The sequence below is a fragment of the Diachasma alloeum genome, unplaced genomic scaffold, assembly GCF_001412515.2.
Source record: "Diachasma alloeum isolate Michigan unplaced genomic scaffold, Dall2.0 Dall_scaffold_00409, whole genome shotgun sequence".
NCBI lineage: Eukaryota > Metazoa > Arthropoda > Insecta > Hymenoptera > Braconidae > Diachasma > Diachasma alloeum.
Window position 1 is genome coordinate 65,983 of NW_021680548.1, and position 23,596 is coordinate 89,578.

A 23,596-nucleotide genomic window follows, 5' to 3' on the forward strand; every position below is an offset into this window, starting at 1 on the left:
CGAACCTCTACGTAATGGTTTAAATTTATTAATATTTACATTCATGCTTATGACCTCCTGGAGTGCCGACCCTGAATCTTTACTTGGAAGTTCATCCACCTTGGTCAGAAGTTTGTTTTTTATATATTTCTCGAACTACTGGTTGAGGTTGGTGGTGTCCAGGACAATTTCATTTTTCGTACTGAAAAATTTGTCTTCGATAAATTCAACATTTTTCCGAACTTTATATTTACACGATAACACAACGTTCACTTTCAAACCACGTTCCCTTTTCAAGGCATTTTTAAGACGCACACAAAGCATCCTCCGAGCATCATCTAGAAATTTAATTAAATCTTGTTTTTAAAAATTAATGACGACGCTGGTCATAAGCTCTTCAAATACACATTGAATATCCTCCCATCGCACTCTATTAGTTAAATTGTTTCTCAAACCCCTCCCAACGGTTACTAAATCTTTGAATGATACTTCGAATGTTTTCAATCGCGATAACATATATGTCAATCGCAATTTTTGCCCTTGACACACAACTCCATCCAAAATACGTTTGACCTCCCTTAGCTCGAAGAGATCCTGGGATTAACCCCCTTAATTCTGCCTGTAAAGTACACGACATTGCATACTCAAGAAATCGTGAAAACATTGCAGTTCGACACGAAACCGATAAGGCACTTGCAGAACGAGCTTGGCGACGTGTTTCTGCCCCAGATGCCACATTAGGAGAAAAAGTTGCAGCTCTATTTATAACAAATGCGATGAAGACAAAAACAAATTTAGGTATGGGTGTGAAGAAATCAAGTTTGAGGATGAAGAAATCAAGTTTGGGTGTGAAGAAATCAAGTTTGGCGATGAAAAAATCAAGTTTGGGTATGAGGAAATCAGGCAGGGGTGTGAAAAAATCAGGCAGCAGTGTGAAAAAACGAATGATGAGGCAAAAGAGGAGGGGAAGCCTAAAAAGAGAGTTACATTCAGGACAATCATCAAAGCTGCTAAAAATTCAATCAAATTAAATAATGGTTCATTTGATGCTATTAAAACAGCTCTCAATGGTGCTAGAGTAGCCGTAAAACAGAATGGTGGTAGAAGTACTGTCAGTATTCCACGAGTGATTCCTGTCCCATCGAGAGTTGGAGGAATCTTACCTTTTCTCGTGCCGCTATTTTCCGGTTTAAGTGCCACAGGGGCATTGGCTGGAGGAGCGGCTGGAATTGCTAAAGCTGTCAATAGTTCCAAAGCTGCCAAACAACAACTCGCGGAAAATAAAAGGCATAATGAAACTATGGAGGCTATTGCAGTCGACCGAGGTTTATATCTTAAACCTTATAAAAAAGGGCGTGGCCTTGTACTTGAAGCCAAAAAACTATTGACGATGCTACCACGCAGAGCTTTAACTGATGGGGATCTATAAAAATATGCAACACTCATGAAAATTTCCCATTTTCGGGGGATTTTCATGCGTAATGACTTACCTAAAAATGGACCATTCAAAAATGAACTATCATCAATTTGGATGATAAAGAGTGTCCTGGAACTCATTGGGTTGCATATAAAAAAATAGGAAGCGATGTAACCTATTTCGATAGTTTTGGGAAGTTGCAACCTCCCACAGATCTCTTCAATTACCTTGGAGTTGGTAGCATAAAATATAATCATGAGCGGTTTCAGAACTGGAATACATTCAACTGCGGCCATTTATGTTTAGCGTTTCTCATTGGATGTTTATATAAGAACGAGCATTGATGATTATGCATCAGTTGATGTTGGGAAATCATGAGCGATTCATTGACATTGACAGTCTCAGGAGCGTCATTAGTATTGGAAGTACAATATTTTCACCCCTAGAGTAGGAATTTGAAAAATGTCACCTTCTCTAGGACACCTCGTCAGTAGACCCTTCTCAAGCAGTTGGAAATACGCGAATCAACCCCGCGAATTGATTAATTAATGAATTAAGTAACCACCCACCACACACACGCAGGGGACCTGGCCAACAGGCCCTTATGACCCTTCCCAAAACGTTGATCTGGAGCCGCGAATTTACCCCGCGAATTAATTAATTAATTGATCAATTAATTAGCCACTCACTCACGGGAGACCCTCGGACACCTCGCCAACTGACCCTCGTGACCCGTCCCGAAACGTTGATCCAGAACCCGTCTGACACATGAACTTGAATGGGATTGATATTATACCCCTGACTCCAAATACGTGATGATTCCAATGAAATCAATGTGGATTTCTCCATTTCATTATTGAAAATTCCATTTTCCGGGCTGGGGCCTGATAAACTCAATTTTCACGCTATTCCTTTTTTGTAATACCAATCATTTTTAACCTATTTTTGACATTAAAAAATGTGATTTGTGAGAGAGAACAGAATAACCCTTCAAATCAAACTAATCCAAATGCGTTTCCATTGTTCTACTTTATTAATTTTTTTATATTATCATCGATGAAGACGTGTAGGAACTTATGTGCCGAGCACGCGAAGCGCGCTTTAAAGTGCTAGTCCTATATTAAAAAAGACATGGGTCACTAATCCAACATGGCGGATCTCATGGGGATAATCGATTATTTTGCATTCGATTTCGATTAATCGAATAGAACCGGACATCGCATCAGCTGATTAGTACAAGATTACGGAGAAATACCGCAAGATGGCAGTGTAAAAGATGATACCTCAATGTTTCAATAAAATGCGCGAATTTAAAAGCGGACTTCTAGCCCCAAATAAGAAACAAACACCGTGCAAGCATAAAGTATATCAGAGCATGTTCCCTATACATGTATTTGATTATAATGAGTTGAATCAGAAGTTATGTGTCAGTGATAAGTATTAAGAACTGACAAACTAATTGGAGTGATTGATAATTAGATTAACTTGAATGCCAAGGGTGGAATCAACAAAATTAGTCTCCTGTTCTTCCAAGTCATTTTTTGTTTTTCGAGGTTATGTTTAATGAAACCAAGTCTTAGGTATATCCCAAAATCAACGAATTTTAAATTTTATCCATAAAAGAAAAACGTCGAAATACTTTTTATTTATAAATTTTCAATGGTCCAATTTCTTCATCGAATTGGCTAGGAAAAGTTCGAAAATAAAGCATGGATAATCAGCGTCTTTCGAACGAGATTCAGCAAATAATTGCTTTTTTTCCACATTCTTAGGAATGAATAATGTCTCAAACTTTCAGAAGAATATTTTTAGGCATCCAATTAAATTTTGGTGAAATTCTGAAAGGGGAAAAATTTGTTACAATTCAGAAACGACTATTTTTAGGATGAAATATGTATTATTATTGAATTAGTTGAATAAACAGGCAGTGCGACAAAAGCCATTTGATAGTTTACATATGACTGCTACTCTCCACGTATATTTCCCCTATTTTCATTTCTACCAAATTTCATTGGTAGTAGGCTTCCAAATAGATCCCAATGTATGTTTTCAAAAAATGAAGGCATACGAATTCCCATTTTTTGAAAATCTAAAGGCCAATCGCACTCATTTTCCCCTATTTTTATAAAATAAATTTGCAATTTCATGCAACAATATTCATGTTATATGGCTTCCTCAATAATCCTGCTATGAAAATGGACGTTGAAAGATAGATGCGTTATTTTTTTTTTCAAAAATTTTGGGTGAATTATTTCATCTCAAGAACTATCAAATGCATAGACCTAAAATTTGATGTAGGAATATTCCTTGACAGTCCTAACTAGAAACCAAAGTTTTAAAATGTTTCCCTGACTTTTACCCATGTCATAGTGCACAAAAGGGAACTCCGAGCAAAAAATACAAAAACGACGATATCTCGAAAAATTTCAATGGAATGATACCCATATTTTATTGGATCTAGATAAATGGCATGAAAACGCACATTTGGAAAGATAAAAAACCCTAGTTTGCTGTATTCTCGATACAGCCAAATGATGAAACGTGTACATGTCTAAGTGGTGACTCTTTCAACATAGCCTGTAAAGGATGTCGTTGATTGGGGTTTTGTTATAGGTATTACACAAGAAAAGAAACACTAATTAATTTTTTAACATGAATTTATTCAGTAGGGACCAATGATAAGAAAAGTAGGATACATTCGGAAAGAGATCAACATTTATATAGCAGGTGAACGTTAAATCTAAACATGTATTGCCTAATGTAATAGGTTGAGTTTGATAACACTGTAGATCGAATTCTGTTTTCATAAAATTCATCAAAGTTTCATTTTGCATGCTATTGCAATTAAAGTCCCCGCACAGAATTATTGGTGTTGTTCTGTCAAATTCCATTGTTGGGATGAATTTTTTAAGCGATTTAGAGTATCGAAGAAGTGATTGTAATAAAAAAAATTGAATCTCGTTCGTGGGTACTCCTGAATGGATATATATTGCTGCTAGCACACATTGTATTTTATTGTTGAATAGCACTTTGATTGAAGTAAAATCTCCAATTGAACTTTCTTTAATAGTGATGAGGTGACTGATATCAGATATTGTCATGCATGTTGTCAAACTCTTTACGTTTTTATAGATTGCCACTCCACCAGCTAATCGTTTTTTGGTATTTGTTAATGTTATTTCGGCATTACTCAACCACGTTTCACTACATATCAAATATTCGGTATGCTGAAGAATGGGATCAGTAGCAATGTCAGTGTTATGAGCGTGAAGCCTTTGCACGTTTATGTTTACCACAACAATATGTTGAGTTGAATTAGAGGCGGTATCACTCAAGAATTGATCAGAGTTTGATGCACTGCAAAATAGTTCAGCGGAACGCATCACGGTGTTCAAACGATGTTGTTCTAATCGTATGTACTCATATTTCATTTCTTTCAAGGNAATAGATCCCAATGTATGTTTTCAAAAAATGAAGGCATACGAATTCCCATTTTTTGAAAATCTAAAGGCCAATCGCACTCATTTTCCCCTATTTTTATAAAATAAATTTGCAATTTCATGCAACAATATTCATGTTATATGGCTTCCTCAATAATCCTGCTATGAAAATGGACGTTGAAAGATAGATGCGTTATTTTTTTTTTCAAAAATTTTGGGTGAATTATTTCATCTCAAGAACTATCAAATGCATAGACCTAAAATTTGATGTAGGAATATTCCTTGACAGTCCTAACTAGAAACCAAAGTTTTAAAATGTTTCCCTGACTTTTACCCATGTCATAGTGCACAAAAGGGAACTCCGAGCAAAAAATACAAAAACGACGATATCTCGAAAAATTTCAATGGAATGATACCCATATTTTATTGGATCTAGATAAATGGCATGAAAACGCACATTTGGAAAGATAAAAAACCCTAGTTTGCTGTATTCTCGATACAGCCAAATGATGAAACGTGTACATGTCTAAGTGGTGACTCTTTCAACATAGCCTGTAAAGGATGTCGTTGATTGGGGTTTTGTTATAGGTATTACACAAGAAAAGAAACACTAATTAATTTTTTAACATGAATTTATTCAGTAGGGACCAATGATAAGAAAAGTAGGATACATTCGGAAAGAGATCAACATTTATATAGCAGGTGAACGTTAAATCTAAACATGTATTGCCTAATGTAATAGGTTGAGTTTGATAACACTGTAGATCGAATTCTGTTTTCATAAAATTCATCAAAGTTTCATTTTGCATGCTATTGCAATTAAAGTCCCCGCACAGAATTATTGGTGTTGTTCTGTCAAATTCCATTGTTGGGATGAATTTTTTAAGCGATTTAGAGTATCGAAGAAGTGATTGTAATAAAAAAAATTGAATCTCGTTCGTGGGTACTCCTGAATGGATATATATTGCTGCTAGCACACATTGTATTTTATTGTTGAATAGCACTTTGATTGAAGTAAAATCTCCAATTGAACTTTCTTTAATAGTGATGAGGTGACTGATATCAGATATTGTCATGCATGTTGTCAAACTCTTTACGTTTTTATAGATTGCCACTCCACCAGCTAATCGTTTTTTGGTATTTGTTAATGTTATTTCGGCATTACTCAACCACGTTTCACTACATATCAAATATTCGGTATGCTGAAGAATGGGATCAGTAGCAATGTCAGTGTTATGAGCGTGAAGCCTTTGCACGTTTATGTTTACCACAACAATATGTTGAGTTGAATTAGAGGCGGTATCACTCAAGAATTGATCAGAGTTTGATGCACTGCAAAATAGTTCAGCGGAACGCATCACGGTGTTCAAACGATGTTGTTCTAATCGTATGTACTCATATTTCATTTCTTTCAAGGCTAGACATAAATTACCTCGACCATGGTAAAAAGTGAAGTCGTTATGTGTATTGGTTATGTATAAACCATCGATTGAAATAACTGTGCTCATAGCTACATATACAAGTTGAGTTTGTTCTTTTTTATTGTATTGAAACACAATCTCATTGAATGTTGCACCTTGCGACTTATGAATAGTGATGGCGCAAAGCTGGAACGAGTGGATATTGGACTCGCTTCCATTTGACAGTCTTCGTGAGAGAAATTGTTCCTGTGTATGTAGATATTGGGGTCCAATCACGTTGTAAAATATCATTTTTAGCTAGAACATGCGGGCGACATTTGATTCTAGCTTTGTGTCCAATATTTTGCTGTTCGAAGTAAAGCCACAATCGAAGATTACGAGGTGATTGAGTTGAGTTCGATGAGTTACTGGGTTCGGCCACAGAATGATGTGGATCAATATCAATGTTTTCGATATACATTAGCTTACCGATAGCCCCATTTACCAATCCATCTTCTACGTCAATATTGGTCGTAATCATGTATGGGTATCCGTCGGCGAGACTTAACATGTAAGGAAGACCACCAGTTTCAGTAACATTCATTTTATGTAATTTGGTTCTAGCATTGGTTAATTATGCTGGATTTCTAAAACCAATGATTACATCGTGTGCTACACATTCTGTAGCAGATTGTATTGCTTTTCGATTGTATTCATCGACGTCTGTGTTCTGATGAAATAGTCGTATCGCATTCAGAACATTTTCGTTGCACCACTGAATACTATGGAAACGGCTCTCTATTAAATTGATCTCCAGTTGTAATAAACTCTCGCCGTTGCCAATCTTTGTTAGTATAGTAGAGAATGTAGAGTCACTTTGACACACAATCTGTATTAGTGAAAAGTAATCACGTGATTGCCATAAAATTACACCACCGATGGTATTACGATTTGGTTTATGAGCTGGTCTGGTATTTACTGGGGGTAGTTGTCGGAATTCATCACAGAAAATGATATTTATATTTCCAAAAGGACGATCGTGATCGGCTGTTATTTCTTGCAGTCGGCTGTGTATTTTTTCCAACGTGTCAGCTCCAATCATACTCACTTAGTAATACCACCGAGATTTACTGCTACTTTACCAGTTGAAGCGCAAGCTACATATGCGTTTCTCAACAAATTATATTTCTGAGTGAAGCGGTTGTATGTTTCCATGATCGCTTTTAGGAGATATGTTTTGCCGCAACCAGCTGGACCAGTCAGGAATATTTGGATTGGATTGGTATTGATACTGTGTAATCGATGTATAACTTCGAGTACAAGCTCACGTTGTTCTCGATTAGTTGATCTCATCATTTGACAGTATTCTTGCTGTGATAAAACATTAGTTCGGCATCTAACGACTGTGATTGAGTTACCAGCAGTAATCATATCAATGTCATCACAACAACAACAATCCAATACAATTTTTTTCAGCTTGTTCATTACTGAATCTACTCATTATGAAGTTCTCGCGCATATTTATCTGCTCTTGAGATTCATCTGTTGAAGAACATAGTTGTTGGAGTGTTCCCATTATTTGAGTTATATTGACGTTAGCTTCGAACTTTTGGCGTCGATCTAAAATGAGTTTTTCATTAGTGTCCTATATTTGTATAAACTTGTTTCGGTCTATGATATCTATCAGGAAGGACCTAAATGGGACGTATAATAAAACCATCTCCCGTTTGTAATTTTCCACATCTGCAATGTCATATTTGGGATATCGAATGATGCGTGATTTGCTTCGCAGTTTATATGCATTAGTTGGTTGATGTATTACTTGATCAGCAATGTCACCAATGGTCTCTCCATCTTCACTGTCATGATCTTCATTTTTGTCGAGGATGTCATCTTGTAGTCGGCTCTTTTTTGGTTTCGGAGCTGTGTTTTCACGATCTTTATTGGCATCAACATTAATCGTTGAAGATTTACATGATTTATAATTTGCTGCAAAATCGGCGAGGTCAAGATGATCATACTTGGGTGGCCGTTCCTCATAATGTTAGATGATGTTCTTAGTCCAAATATCAGTGCTATTTGGTGCAATATTCTCCTCATTCATTTGGGGTTTTCGTTTACAAGATTTCTGGCTTTCATGTGGCCACACGGTGGGAATATAGACTACATCTCGACTGCAGTGACTCATTGGTTGACGCAGTAAATACCAAGCTGCTTCCTGTGCTGTGCTGTACAACTCAACCATGTTCAGTAGTTTAAGACCTAGACGTTTGAGTAAATTGCCATAATCATTATCATAAGATTCATGATCCAATTGTAATAAGTGACGATGGAGGTTGCTGATGCCACGATTCGATTTATTTATGTACTCCACTACGTAGGTCGTGCAACCGTACTCATCCAATATGAGTTGCAAATCCACATTGGAATTGAGGACACTACTGATCCATGGGTGAAAGGTATTTGTATAGATTTCTCGGAAAGATCGCTTGAAAAGTAATGTCGGCCGTTGTAAGGTGGATCTAATAACATTGAGATAAGAATCTGGTTGCAGTTGATGATCGCGCTGGAATGTTTCCAGATTATCATATTGTTTTTCTTCTAGTGCTTTCCGTAAATAACTTGCTTTATTGCGAAGGATTTCTCGTCGTCCATCTTCTTTTGACATTGGGAGGAGTATACGAGTTTCTTCCATGAGCCAGTAGGGAATACCGAAGCGGCACGTGGCTTCTCCGCTTTTAGTGCATGTAAATGTATGTTGGTGGACTTGATTCCCATAGATAGGCTGAGGGAGATCAGTTTGATGAATAGAGTATAGTTGCTCAATGAGTTTGATGGTTTCTGGCATAGTCTCACTCACTGCCTCATGAGGATCATTGTCAAGCCATAACAAAATATGAGCATGTGGACTTCCTCGTTGTTGGAATTCGATGCGTTGAAAGTAATCAGTAACGCGATATTGGCCAAATGGGTTCCATTGACGGCGTGACTGTACCATGGACATGATTACATTGACCAATTTGTTGAAGTAAATGCAACATGTTACTTCATTCACCAGATTGCAGCGTTGCGAACACGATAACTCAGATAAAGGATCGTCAACGGATACATCCGGGAATTGGTCACTTAATTTATACAATATACGGAGAAGGTGTGGCCACCGAATTTCATTTGCCGATAATGTCATGAACATTGTTGGCTTCCCCAATCATCGAATCATAGCAAATAAATCTTGCTTGCGATCAGCCCAATACTGCATTGAATTAGGTACTGATTTGAAAAATACCAAGTTCTTATGAATACAGTCTTCAAGAAGTGGTTGACTCTCTAGCATTTCTCGTGTTATTTATTCTGTTTCTTTCACACATTTGAAAGTGCTATATAATCCTTCAACATCTCACTGACGAAGAATTTTCATAGCCATGTAGAGTATGTGAGATGGTGTGGCACCACGTCTATCTCTTCGACGAATCTCATTTGTTGAAATCATGTATGAAGTCACAGTGATGTGGCTTCATACATGAAGCCACATCACCGTGACCAGTTACCATCACCATTTATATAATAAATGCATTGGTCTACTACGTGCACCCGGAGCGATATCCAAGCACATGTCTTCATTCCAGAGAAGTGTGTGTTGACGCGCCAAAAGCATCGCTGATTCTGAAGTTTGTTGATTGTTATTTGATTCAAGGGGCTCAATTAGTAATACACTGTCTGTATTTTCATTAAATGTTGTTATTTTATGAGTAGTGTTCATTTTATCCAAAACATTGAAACCTATCTTTATGTTGTAGTGACGATACAGGGCAGTATTGACTAAATAGTTAAGTCATGCTTTGATTACTGATTTCTTAACAAATCCGTGCAAGTAAATTGATTTATGAATCAAATTACGTTTAATGTTAACATTAAAACATTGGTCATCATCTAATTGACGAGGAAGCATTTTTACCATAGTATTAACATCAACCGGCATATTTATTCCTCTAATTCTCCTTACCGGCACATTTATTATCTGACCAATAATTGAATAAGCTCCTTCGCGGCGAAGTCTACGGATTTGCATGAAAGGCAGTCGAGGTGACACTAGTCTTTCAGTGATAGGATCAAGTGAATAGGATCAAGATATTGGAAGCCATTAATTTTTGCTAAAGTTGGTAACTTTCTTCTACTCACACTTGAACAACAAGTACTGCATAGTTGGAACATATTTAGAACGCCTCGTTGCGCTTCTTCCGGGAAAAATATTGTGAGTACCTGAGCTTGCTGTGGTGTTACCGTTTTCAAATCTTGAGGAAACCATAAGCGCTCACATACATCACATGCTATGCCGGAGTCATGCTGTTTGAATGCTTCATCAAAATAGATATTGCAGTGGATATATCGGTTACTATTCTGTGTTGCAATTGAAAGATCCACTGGAATAGGTGGTTTGGGTGAATCCATGTGGATATCCATGTTCTCATTTGGTTTCCTTGCGGTATTCGTACTCCGTTTTGAAGGGCCCTCGCGTGATAGAACTGGTATTTAATCTTTTATTCGTCATTGTTGTTGAAATCTCTGTGAGAATTGGAGATCTATTTGTTCCATTCGATGGGAAATGAGGTACAGCTGCTTTTCCAAAACGCTTTCTTCTCATCGATTCCTGTATATAATTAAATATAAATAAATAATGCAATCCAGGGAAATTTATGTATTAGGTACACAAATAAGTTTTAGGGCACTTTGCAAAAAATTTAAAATTCATTTTCGAAAAAAAGTAAACTACATTTATTCATCAAAGTAATCTCCATCATTTTGAATGACCTTCAGCCATCTGTTGGATAATTCACGGATTCCTTCCGCAAAGAAAGTTTCATCTTGCGAGGCGAGGAAATTATCGACCGATTTTTGCACTTCTTCAAATGTTTTGAATCGCACATCAGTCAATTCGTTTTGCATCTTCCGAAACAAGTGAAAATCAGTTGGAGCTAAGTCTGGGGAATACGCCGGGTGTGGCACAACTTCCCATCCAAGAGCCATTAAATAGACGTTTTTGTTCAATTTCTTGGTTCAATCTTATTAATTGTTGACGATAGCGATCGGCAGGAATTGTCTCGGCAGACTTCAAAAGTTCATAATGCAGTACGCCTTTCATATCCCCCCATATACACAGCATGATCTTCTAACAGTGAATATTGTGCTTCGGTGTCGATGTCGTCAGCTCGCCGGGGTTAACCCAATAATATTTGCGTTTCGGATTATCAAAATAAATCCACTTTTCATTGCCGGTCGCAATTTTCCACAAAAAAAGACTTTCTATGTTGCTTATTGTAAAGATTCAGACATATGTCAAGTCGGCTATCTTTGTTTTCTTGAGTCAAAAAGTGCGGCATCCATTTTGTTCCTTTTCGAATCTTTCCCATTGCGTTTAAGCGATAGGAAACGGTTTGTTGAGTTACTCGAAGCTGTTTTGCAAGTTGTTTTTTCGTCTGGGAAGAGTTTTCATCTAGCAACGCTTGCAGTTCCTGGTCATCCACCCTTACAGGGGCCCCGGTACGTTCACGGTCACTGACGTCGAAATCACCTTCGTTAAATCGCTTATACCAATACTCACATATAGTTTTAGATACAATGTGGTCCCCAAGAACAGAACACATCGATTGACAGGCTTTCCTAACAGTTTTTCCTTGATGGAATTCATAGTGAATGCAGTGACTAATAAATAGCCTATGTTTACGACTCCCTTATGTTTTGATACTACATAACAAACCCCACTATATCATATGTAAGCGGTAACTTTGAATTAATTTCATGACACGGAATCGAAGTGTCCTAAAACTTATTTGTACACCTAATATTTAAGGCATTCCTAACAATTCAGGGTGTTTTCTATATCTGTCTCCTGTATATACTTTATGAGAAAGATGAACTTTACTGAGGTGTTATACTTTTTAGTATATGCCGTGTATGGGAAGCACAGAATATACCCTAAATGATGTATCTCTCTTATATGAAAATAATTTACCTGTATAATGTAAATTGATCCTGTATAATGCAAGATGAATGTATATCTGCGCTCCTGAAATGGTCCTCACAAAGACGAAATGTTTTTTCATTATTTACCAAGTCCGAATACGCCGTAAGAATTGCTGCTATCCACTGTTCTCTTATATTTTTATCACGTGGTATAACGAAGAATGACTTATTTGGTCGTTGGGGACAATTCGGAATGGAGCAGCGCCTCGGCATTATGAATGGAAATCCTCTATCACTTCCTTCTCACTAGTTTCAACCCTCCCTTATATAGGGGTATCCTATTTCCAGAAAGGTGTATTTTAAAACTCTCGTGTTCAGATGTGTCTTCCCAGAATAAAAGAATGTTCTAGAATGTCTATAAACATGTAGAATATAATGGATTAATTCATACTAAATGTTTTGTATTGAGTAAATTGTATTATCAATTGCACTTATTCTTACCTCAATCAACTTCATTCCCATCAATTTCTGGAGATGTGAACTTATTGAGATTCAATTCTCAACTGATCTCCAGTCGCTTCTGTCCACCCTTATATACAGGTATTTCATTTCTAAAAAGTTCTATTCAAGAACTTTCGTATTCAGATGTGTCTTCCCAGGATAAAAGAATGTTTTAGAATATCTGTAAACATGTAGAAGTCAATGGGTTAATTCACACTCGGTCATTTGCAATAGATGAATTGTATTATTAACCGTCCTGAACTCGCGTTCGTTGCCCACCCGAGTCCACTGGCTCGGAGAGCAACGCGTCGCCCTGTTATGGTTAGTGCGGTGTTGCCATACTGGAGACCTATACGTGAATAAAAATCTACACTGCACACATTTTTCTCGAATTGAATACCATTTATGCTCTTAAAAAAAAATTCGCTTTTTTTATGAGACGTCAAACACGGCACGTGATAGAGATGTTGACGTTCCTAGTATATCTGAACTGAAACGAACGACGTGGCAACAGCGCGGCTAAAAACCGACTACACGAGTCCACTGGCTCCGGGCGGCGAGGCGCCGCTTTTCCGTACCAGTCTCACTAAATTATTATTTTTCATGGTATTCATGGGGTTTTCAAGGGATAGGAATCTTATCAGTCCATTCTGGAGGATTTGAACTAGGCATTGTAATTTTTACTGATTTTTTCATACATAATTTTGCATGCAACAAGAAAAAATCGAGAAAAGGCGGCGCTTTGCTCATTGAGCCAGTTCCGGAGGGTTAATTACAATTATTCTTACCTTAATCAACTCTGTTCCCCTCAACTTCTGGAGATGTGAACCCATTAAGATTCAATCCTCACCTGATCTCCCGTCACATCAGTCCTCCTTTATATAGGGGTATTTTATTTCCAGAAAGGCCTATTCTGGAACTTTCATATTCAGATGTGTCTGACCAGGATGAAAGAATGTTCTAGAATATCTGTAAACATGTAAAAGTCAATGGATTAGTTCCCACTCGACCATTTGCGTTAGGTGAATTGTATTATTAATTGCATATAGACCGGGCGCGCGCTTTCACGTGCGCTGATGTACATATTATCTCATTTACTTGTTGGAAGCTTCATTTCTTGCATTAAAATTCTAAATCTATTAAATTTTACAAATAAAAAAAAACTCCTTGAATTTCCTCGAAATTTTAAGGAAGTCCTTAATTTTCCACGAAATTTCTAGAACGTTCTCGAATTCCCTCGAAATTTGTGGAAATTACTTGAATTTCCTCGAAACTTTTGGAAACTCCTTGAATTTTCTTGAATTTTCTGGAAATTTTAGAATTAGCTCGAAATTTCTAGAAACTCCTGGAATTCTCTCGAAGTTTCTAGAAAGTGCTCGACTTCTCTCGAATTTTCTAGAAAGTCCCTGAATTCTCTCGAATTTTCTAGAAATTCCTTGAATTTTTTAGAAATTTCTAGAAAATCCTTGAATTCCCTAGAAATTGCTAGAAACTTCCTGAATTCCACGAAGATTTGTGGAAAACCCTTGAATTCTCTCGAGTTTTGTAAAGTTGAATTTACTAGAGATTCTTTGTATTGTTCCTTAATTGGCTGATACTAGATTAATTAGTAGTTAAATGAAATCATTGAAAACTACACATTACTTATTTGAAGAAGAAAACTCACTGAAATATTCCAACTATTCACTTCTTGCGGTATTCACGATTCCACTCCCGATTTAAGACTGCCGCTGAATCGCATGGGTCCCCTTTATATAGGGATTTTTGAATGTAGAAATTTCTACACTGGAAATTTCTAGAGGATTTAGTCGATAACTTATCCTAATACTCAGTTGGTAAATTATTATCAATCGGATTTTAGTTCATAAGTGATCCAATAGATGGCGTTGAACATAGTGTACTTTTTCCGAAATCCCCCTCATATCGAGCCCATAGACGTGTACACGGCTCGCCGAAACTTCTCTCGAGTTTTACTAAACGCTGGACCCAATGAAACGAATGTGGATACATTCAAATAAATAATAATACGATATACATTACGACTAAATAAATTATTCGCTAATAAAGTTGAAAAGCAAGAAAATATTGTATTCAGTAATGGAATAATAAATTGTGAGAAATAACGGAATTCCACTTGTTGAAGGTGGCGCCCTCTTAGTTGGTTATACCTTCGAAGTCTCATGAAATAAAATTGTATTCATATAGACGTAAGCGATGTATTTAGGGAAAATAGGACGATAAAGCAGTTTCCTGGCTGTCGGGGAGTATTACCGACAGCGTTTGTATGTTCAGCACCTAACTTGAAAAATAATTTACCGGATGAGTTTATCGACTGATGAAAGACGTGATGAAAAAACGCGGGAAATATTTGGGCGCGCGAGGGTCTTTAGTGGATTGTACTCTTCTCATACGAATTAGTACGAGAGAAAAAACGTTCTGGTTTCCCGTAACAATCAAATCAAATCAGAAAACCTAGATTTCAGTGAAATTTTCACTTACTAGGAAATGAGCGTGCATGATTTTGATAGTGGTTTATGTATAGTATTTATTTGCTAAAAAAGGAATTGATTTTGGCATTCTTTGTGTTTTGACTTGAAAAAGAATTTAAGGAATGATTTGGAAATATTTTCAGAATAATTTTCACGTTATACATGATGAAAAAATATTTTTTATTAAAAGTATTTAATAATTCCACGCCAAGTGAGTTAACCCCTGTCCCTCTTGAAAATTGATAGCGATTCTTTTCTACAATTGAGAGCGGATGGGGTTAAAAAACTTTCTCAAATTTCTCTGACAGCCCAGTTCGAAGACATGATTTCTTTTGGCTTTTTTTTTTTGTTCACTATTCAATACTATTCAATACGTGTCTTTCTTACATTGCGAAATTTTCACCAGGTATAACTGACTGAGGAAGTACCTTAAGGCTTATAATCTTATAAAAAAGGTTGTTTCAAAATTATTTTAGTCACTTGGGTACTGGATTTTCGAAAAATTGACTATTGAGAGCCATTACAAAGCTTTTATTCGGAAGCCAAATAGATCATTCGGGCGATTCAGCCTCCAGATCAATATTAATAACAATCTAGAACTCCGGAAATTATCATTTATTTAGTTTCAGCTTTATATCAAATGTAACACTTAAACCTGTCCTAGTTGCTTATGAGGCGTCAGTAGCAAGAGCCTCGGTCAAGTCAAAAATAAATATTGACAAAAGAGAAAACCTGCCTCTTCAAGAACTTATTTTCAATAGCCCACGACTCACAGTAGTTGCTCTCAACAAAACTTGGAGAACTTATAGCAAAGCCTAAACATACCACCTAAATCTCCCCGGAGTTTCAGGGCCATTCGCAAACGTCCATTCAATTTTTTCCCCTAGTTTTTATCTATTGAATTTTCATAGTTTCATCTATATTCTATTGGATTTTTCCCATTTACAGAGCACAAAAGAAGCTGCGGAATTTTCCGACAGAATCTATAAATAAAGAGTTTTTCTATAAATTTTGTTTGTGCATGTTTTTGCTTCCGAATGGAAGCCTTGTATTTGACCGATCTTTCGATTCTCTATTTTTAATTGCAAATTGTCTAGAATGTTATGAAACGTGAAAAAACGATGTTTTTAGGTCATTTCTGTATGTATGTGCTGGAAAATTCGACATTTTGATAATTATGTGACATTATGAGTTTTACCCGGAGGTAAAAGCTCACGGGGGGTTCGCTCACTCGGGGATGGTTATGAAGGATTGGGGACGTATGCAATTGTAAACACCGGTGTATTTATCTGGTAACAGCTATAGATGTATTATTCATAGTTATTGACTAAAATACACGACAGGGTTTCGACTTGGGTTCGGTTACGCATTGTTAAGAGATCGGACTTAGACTTATGAGCTTGGAGATCCGCTCCACTTCGCTCCCGATCGTACTCTGGTGCTTCCAGAGTCCTCAAAACTTGGCAAAGCCGCAATTCGCTGAGCTAAGCAGTCTCACGGTTCTCTCCACTAACACTGTCGTGTCATCATTGACAGAGACTCAAACAGTCAAACAGTTCATCGTTCTGCACTGGACTCCTGAAAAACCGTGGGACTCCTTACCACGGTGTCCAAATGACACCGTGGGATTGCTGACCAGTGTCTGGATGACAGGAAAGAGAAATCATATTTCTCGTTCCCACCATCCAGCATTATATTATTATTTTATATAATTACTAACTAAATCGACGTATTGATGGATCCCAATACGTCACAATTAATTTTTAGACAATTCAACATAAATACGGTGAAATTTGTCGATAAAAATCTGAAATATTGACTGTAACTGTGATTAAGCTTCACTTTGGTGCGCCATTTCAGCTCGATCGGCCCAGTAGTTCCTGAGATATAACTTCTTTAAATTTCGTTTTTTCTCAATATCTCAAAATCTACTGGATGGATTTCAATTTTTTTTTCCAAAATACTCGTCTTGATAGGCCCGGTATAGATCAATCAAAATATCTACATTGGTTCGGATGAAATTTTACGATATCGCCTTTTTTCTGTTCTAGCGTCAAAAATTTTGTTCACACGATAAGTCAATAAAAAATAGCGATAGCGAGTTGAAATTTTGTGCACTTATAGCTCTCATAACATCAAAGGTTCGTATTGTGGGTGGGCGCAATCGGCCAAGTGATTCCTGAGATATTCAACGTTTTGTGTAGATGTATTTCCTTAAATATCTCATGAACTATTTGACGGATTTCAATTTTTTTTTCAAAATACTCATCTCAGTGGGCACTATCTAGATCAATCAAAATATGGATCCCCGTTCGTACAAAAATCGAGAGATATTACCATTTTTCAGTTTTTTTTTCATATTTTCAGTCTTGTATACTCAATAATTTGATAAAAAATAGGGATAGCAAGTTGAAATTTGGTATGATTATAGCTTTCATGACATTAAAGGATTAAACTCTGGATGGGTGCAATCGGTCGGGTGGTTTTCGAGAAATTCATTTTTTTTTATGAAAGTTCATTTTACCAACAGGTTAAATATCTCTTTCTAAACACCCTGGAGAATGTCGGTATCTGTCGCAGAGACAGAATGTGAAGTGATATGGTGAAACTATTCCAAAAATTGAATGAAAGTATGGTTGTATTGAGTCATCGGGAAGTATTTTTCAAGTGAAATTATGGATATCTAATTTTTTTGCTTCCGAATGGAAGTCATGTAATCGATGATTTTTACGATCTCTTAATTTCGCTTGGAAATCATGTAGAATGTCATTAAACGTAAAAATATGATGTTTTTAGAAAATGTATGTGTGTATGTCGGACAGTGTATGCCGATTTTTCAGAAATTTTTTATAAATCCCCCCGAAAAAGAGACTAAAGCTTGAGCTAAAAATCTGAAATTTCTGTCGGATAATTGGAAATACTTTGGAGCATTTGTGGGCGCAAGTGCAGCCTAATCGGCCCAGTAGTTTTCGAGATATAACAATTTCTCAGAAATCAGTTTTCCTTGATATCTCAAAAAATACGTGACCTAGTTGAATTTTTTTGACAGAAAATTATTCCTTCCGATAATATCTATCGACGTTTCATGACCCCTAGAAACTTTTCCGATACTTTTTAGGAACCAGTATGTATGTGTGGGTGTGTGTTTTTTCCGAGGTCTTAGGGCAAATATACCTAACCGCACGATAGTGGGCAATAAACTGCCACACCCTGTGTAGGGCTCTCATCCACTAAACCACTTGACCCCGGGAATTCGTCGACCGTTCTTTCCCTCGCGGCATCACCGTTAAGTATTACTTCGCGAGGGAGATCTCAGCTGTTTGCTTTTCCACTGTGACTTCATCCACAGTAGGTCCCCCTGCCCCACTGAGATGTTATGTGTGGGTAAGAGGGTCCAATGGATTCCTCATTTATTTTGCAGCTCTGCGCTTGCGTTCCTCCTCTCTAAACTCCTTCGTAACGCTGGCCGCGAAGCTATTCGCTGCGTTCCAGACCGCCTGTGATGACAGCATAGCTTCCACCAATTTCTCAGGCAAGAGATCCCGTCCGACTATAGACTCCCAGTTACTCCGGATCTCGGTGAAACGTGGGCAAGTGAAGAACACGTGCTCTGTGTCCTTATCCACTCCTACGCAGGTCGGGCACTTCAGGGAATCTTCATGTTTGTATTTATACAGAAACTTTCGGAAACACCCATGCCCGGATAACAACTGTGTCAGGTAGTAATTGACCTCTCCATGATGACGATTCAGTCATACATCTACCTTTGGGATCAGACGATGGGTCCACCTTCCCTTGGTGGAGTTGTCCCATTTCAGCTGCCATCGGCGCACGCTGTTCTGTCTCTCTTCAGTCCTGAGTTCTGATGCGCTCAGTGTGACTGTTCTCCTCCGTTGGTATAAAGATCTGCGTTCCTCAGCCAGTACCTCTATTGGTAACATTCCAGCGATAACGGATACGGCTTCCTCAGACATTGTACGATAAGCACTTGCGACTCTGAGAGCACTCAGCCCGGTGTAATCCTCCGCCGTGATTCGTGCAGTTGCAGTGCATCAGCCCAAATGGAAATGCCGTAGGTGAGCACTGACGTGACCACCGATGACAGCAAGGCTCTTCTTCTTTGTTTTGGGCCTCCGATGTTAAGCATGAAGCGCGATAAGGTGGATCTGACTCCAGACGCCTTCACTACCAAGTGCTCGGTTTGCTGCTTGAAATTATGTCGGGCATCGGTCATCACTCCCAGGTATCGAATGAATGGCTGAGAAGTAATTTCACAAGAACCGACCTGTAGCGTTATTGTCTCGGTTTTCTTTCTGCTGGTAATTAGCAATACTTCCGTCTAGTGCTCCGCCAGTTTCAGACCCACTCCATCCATCCAGTGACAAATCATCTCGAAGTTCGTGTCGAACCTGAAGTTTATCTCCTCTAGGTGTTTGCCCACGATGACTACAGCCACGTCATCTGCGAATCCCACGAGTTTGGCTGCCCGCGGCAATCCCAGTTTCAGCAGCCCATCATACATGATGTTCCACAATAGAGGACCCAGTACCGAGCCTTGAGGTACCCCTCTAGTAACTCCGTACTCCTTGGGCTCACATTCCGTGTCATACTTAAGGACTCTTCCAGCGAAATAGCTGCGGACCATTTTCTGCAAGTATCTCGGAACGTTGAACTTCACTAAAGGCTGAATGATATCCCACCTCGCCGAGTTGAAAGCATTCCTGATATCCAGAGTAACTACCAAGCAGTACTTCTTGGTGCCACCCAGCCATCTTTTCCCTGAGACTGCATCCCTGACAGTGTTGACTACTAGGTTGATAGCATCTAGTGTGGATCGGCCTTTCTGGAACCCATATTGGTTGGCGGCCAAGAGGGGTTCAACTGCTGCTTCTATTCTCCGATGGACAATACCCTCGAAGATCTTGCCAGCGGTATCAACCATGCAGAGGAGACGGTATAATGATGGGTCGCCTGGAGGTTTATTCCTTTTTGGGAACAGGACTAATCTCTGTTGCTTCCACATGGCTGGGAAGGTGTCTTCCCTTAAACACTCGTTGTAGACGTCCAGGAACAGAACCGGCATCGTACGAATACCTGATTTCAGCGCGATATTGGAATCCCATCCAGCCCAGGGGCTTTGGTGTTACCCACTCTATTGCAGGCTTCCGTCAACTTTTCTCTGGTGATTGATGGGACAATTATCTCTTCTTCCTGTTCGCCAGTACGTTGAAGTTCTTGTTGCTGTGGGAACAACACCGTGACGATTCTCTCCATCAACACAGGGCACGTAGACGATGGCATTGGTTGATTCTGTGTGTGTGTGACAAAAATTTTGTGCTACGATTACGCTCGGACGAACGAGACGATTTTTTTTTTTTTCATGCAATCGATGTGTTTCAATGTTACTTAGAGTTGATCGGATTTTGAACAACATTGACTCAGCAGTTTTTGAGATTTTCGAAGAAAAATAACTAAAAAACGCCGAAAAATGAGTGTTTTTTGTAAATTTGATGATTTTTTCTGAATAAACGATTGGATTGATTAGTTTCCATCATAATCGATGTGGCTTTGTATCACCAACACTGGAGTGAAATTCCAGCGGAATCGTCCCAGCCGTTTTTGAGTTATTCGATCATAAATTTTTCGAATGTAAATTTTCGGATATTCATTTCTCTGTAAAAACGGATCGATTGCAACTTCGCATTTGATTCACTTCAATACTTTTCACCTTCCATTTTTTCAACTTCAAAATTTTCATCTTCATTTTTTAACTTGAAAAGTTTTCAACTTCAAAATTCTGTAATTTAAAATTTGTCCAACTTCAAAATTTTCCAGCTTCAAAATTTTCCAACTTCAAAATTGTCTAACTTAATTTTTTTCAACTTCCAAAAGTTCCCAACTTCAAAAAATTCCAACTTAAATATTGTCAACTGTAATTTTTTTACTTCCAAATTTTCCTACTGCAGCATTTTGTAACTTGCAAATTTTGAACGGCGAAATTTTTCCAACTCCAAATTTGTCCGACTTCAAAAGTTGCCTGTTTCTAAATTTTTACCTCCGACGGTAAACCAAAGGGAGGGGTATACTTTCGCCAGCCCATAACACGACTCTTCAATATCTTTGTCCAGAAGAAAAAAATTGAAATTTGAAATTTGAAATTTGAAATTCGGGCAGTTGTAATTTGAAATTCTGAAAGTTGAAATTTGAAGTTTCTCCCGAAATATTTCAGTTTTTTCAAATTACAACTTCCCGAATTTCAAATTTCAAATTTCACATTTGACATTTCAAATTTTCTCGGGAAGTTATACATACGTCCTTCAAAGGAACATATGAAGCAAATTATGCATTTCAAATTTTTTCATTTGAAAGGTAATGTGATGTGCATAATACATGCCAAACTTGGTCTAAACAGTTGATATTCAGGGTACTAATTTGTATGGTTAGTCCACAATTATGTATAAAATCTTGTGTCAATCGATTCAGTACGTCTGGGCATAAAGCAATTTATCAAAAAATATTTTTTTCTAAAAAATTACACATCGTCATTTTATTAATGATTTTCGTTTTTATATGACTTGAAAAGTCATCACAACTATTTACCGTATGTCATGGCTATTACTGAGGCAGAGGTTGGGTATGATCTGTTTATTTTTTTTGATTGGATAATAATCGGGATGATTCATTTTTATGATGAAATCATGGTGCGCATGATAATTTTTTAGAAGAAAAAAAATAAGAAGTGAAAATTTGGTAAAATTGTAGCTTTTCTGATATTACAGGATGAATGGTATAGCTCTGACGGTATCAGAGGTCAGTATGATTTATTCCTCTTACCAAGATGAATAACTTTTTGAGCAGTTACCATTTGTGAAATTGTACGGATCCATTCGGAAACGTATTACCAATGAAATTGGTAGAAAACAAAACAAAAAAAGTGACTGTCACATGGCTTCTGCCAAAAAAGGCTACAACCCTGCTTGTTTGGATCTATATGGGAATAATTCAATTCATAGTCCTTGATCGATACATATAATCATAGTAAAATACTTTTCTTGTCAGAAAAAAAGTGCGTGATAAACAGTACGTAATAACCCAGTCACCACAATTTTGAAATTTGAATTTGAAAATAAAAAACAAATAATCATCGGTATGGGATCTATCTTATCGACGGCAGTTTGCCCTAGAAATCTTCTCCATCGGCTGTGGTTGATGATAACTACTTCGTCACTCTCCTTTACCAATAAAATTGTCGGTTACAAATTCCACAGAGTGATGAACAAAAGAATTAGTATGTGGGATCTTTCGTATGCACGCTATTGAGGGGGTGCCACTACAGTGCAGAAATATACTGTGTCATTTATATTGCTTTTAAAATTGAATCATAATAACTCGGAATTTATATTTATCATATATTTAATAACAAGGTTTTCTCCCGAATGTTATTTAGAGCAATTGAAGATTTAATAGTAGTTGGCTTCCATGAAAGAGGGTCTAAGGCCTAGTGAGATTCGGGAGAAGTTTCGGCGAGCCGTGTACACGTCAAAAAAAAATGAGATCGGACAAATAGTTTTTGAGATGTTGACCACAAGATTTCGTTCATTCAGCATCCCAAACTTTTGTACCGTGAAACCTAAAATCATATTAAGTTTCAAGTTTCTATCTCGATTATTTTTCAAGTTTTCGTGCAAACAAGCAATTTCAAGGAAAAAATGAAAAAATGAGAATAAAACTACATTGCTCAGGGAGTAATGGTCTTTTTTAAATCCAATTAAATAGGTATCATCGTGACGAGTATTTTGAAAAAAGAATCCGATCGGTCCAGGTGATATCGGCAAAAAACTATTTTCGAAGAATCGCTATATCTCCGGAACCGCTCAAGTCATCGAGCTGAAATTCAGCATAAATTTGAGTCGCAGTAGTACCCATTAGCAGCCAGAAGTTCAGCATGTTTGCCTCAATAATTCTCGAGTTATGGGGACAGTCCTGGACATACGAACACACATGTGCACACATATACCTACTCATATACAGACATTTTTTAAAAACATAATTTCTTCAAGTTTCATGATATTTCTAGGCATTTCCATCCAAAATTCAGAAATCGAAAAAAATCATGATTGCAAAGCTTCCATTCGGAAGCAAAAAAAGTCGTGGTCTTCGAAAATCGCAATTTTTCGACCATACTCAGAACAGTCGACTTTCTATTGTTTTTTAAAGATTTTAAAATTGGTCCTTAATAATTATGAGTAAGTAGTAATTATAGTGTTGAAAAAAAATTGTAAATGTCATGAACAGTACAGTAGTAATTTTTAGGCGAGAGACATTTACTTCAGTTTGAGAGGTAAAAGTCGTGAAATTTCCAATGTTACTGTAAATTTAATGAAATTCAACACTTTTAACCAGCATGTG

At 37.4% G+C, this 23,596-nt stretch overlaps 1 protein-coding gene and 1 long non-coding RNA gene across 2 annotated transcripts in view; one reads left to right on the top strand and one right to left on the bottom strand.

The window, feature by feature from the left end:
* Nucleotides 1-23,596, top strand: part of LOC107042066 (probable glucosamine 6-phosphate N-acetyltransferase) — a 95,271-nt gene that overhangs the window by 47,388 nt on the left and 24,287 nt on the right. The gene's annotated exons all lie outside the window — the stretch shown is intronic.
* Nucleotides 12,523-13,599, bottom strand: LOC107042067. Its single transcript, XR_001461125.1, has 3 exons — nt 13,487-13,599; nt 12,699-12,879; nt 12,523-12,612 (listed from the first exon to the last, which is right to left on the bottom strand). It is a non-coding gene; the product is annotated as an uncharacterized LOC107042067 (long non-coding RNA).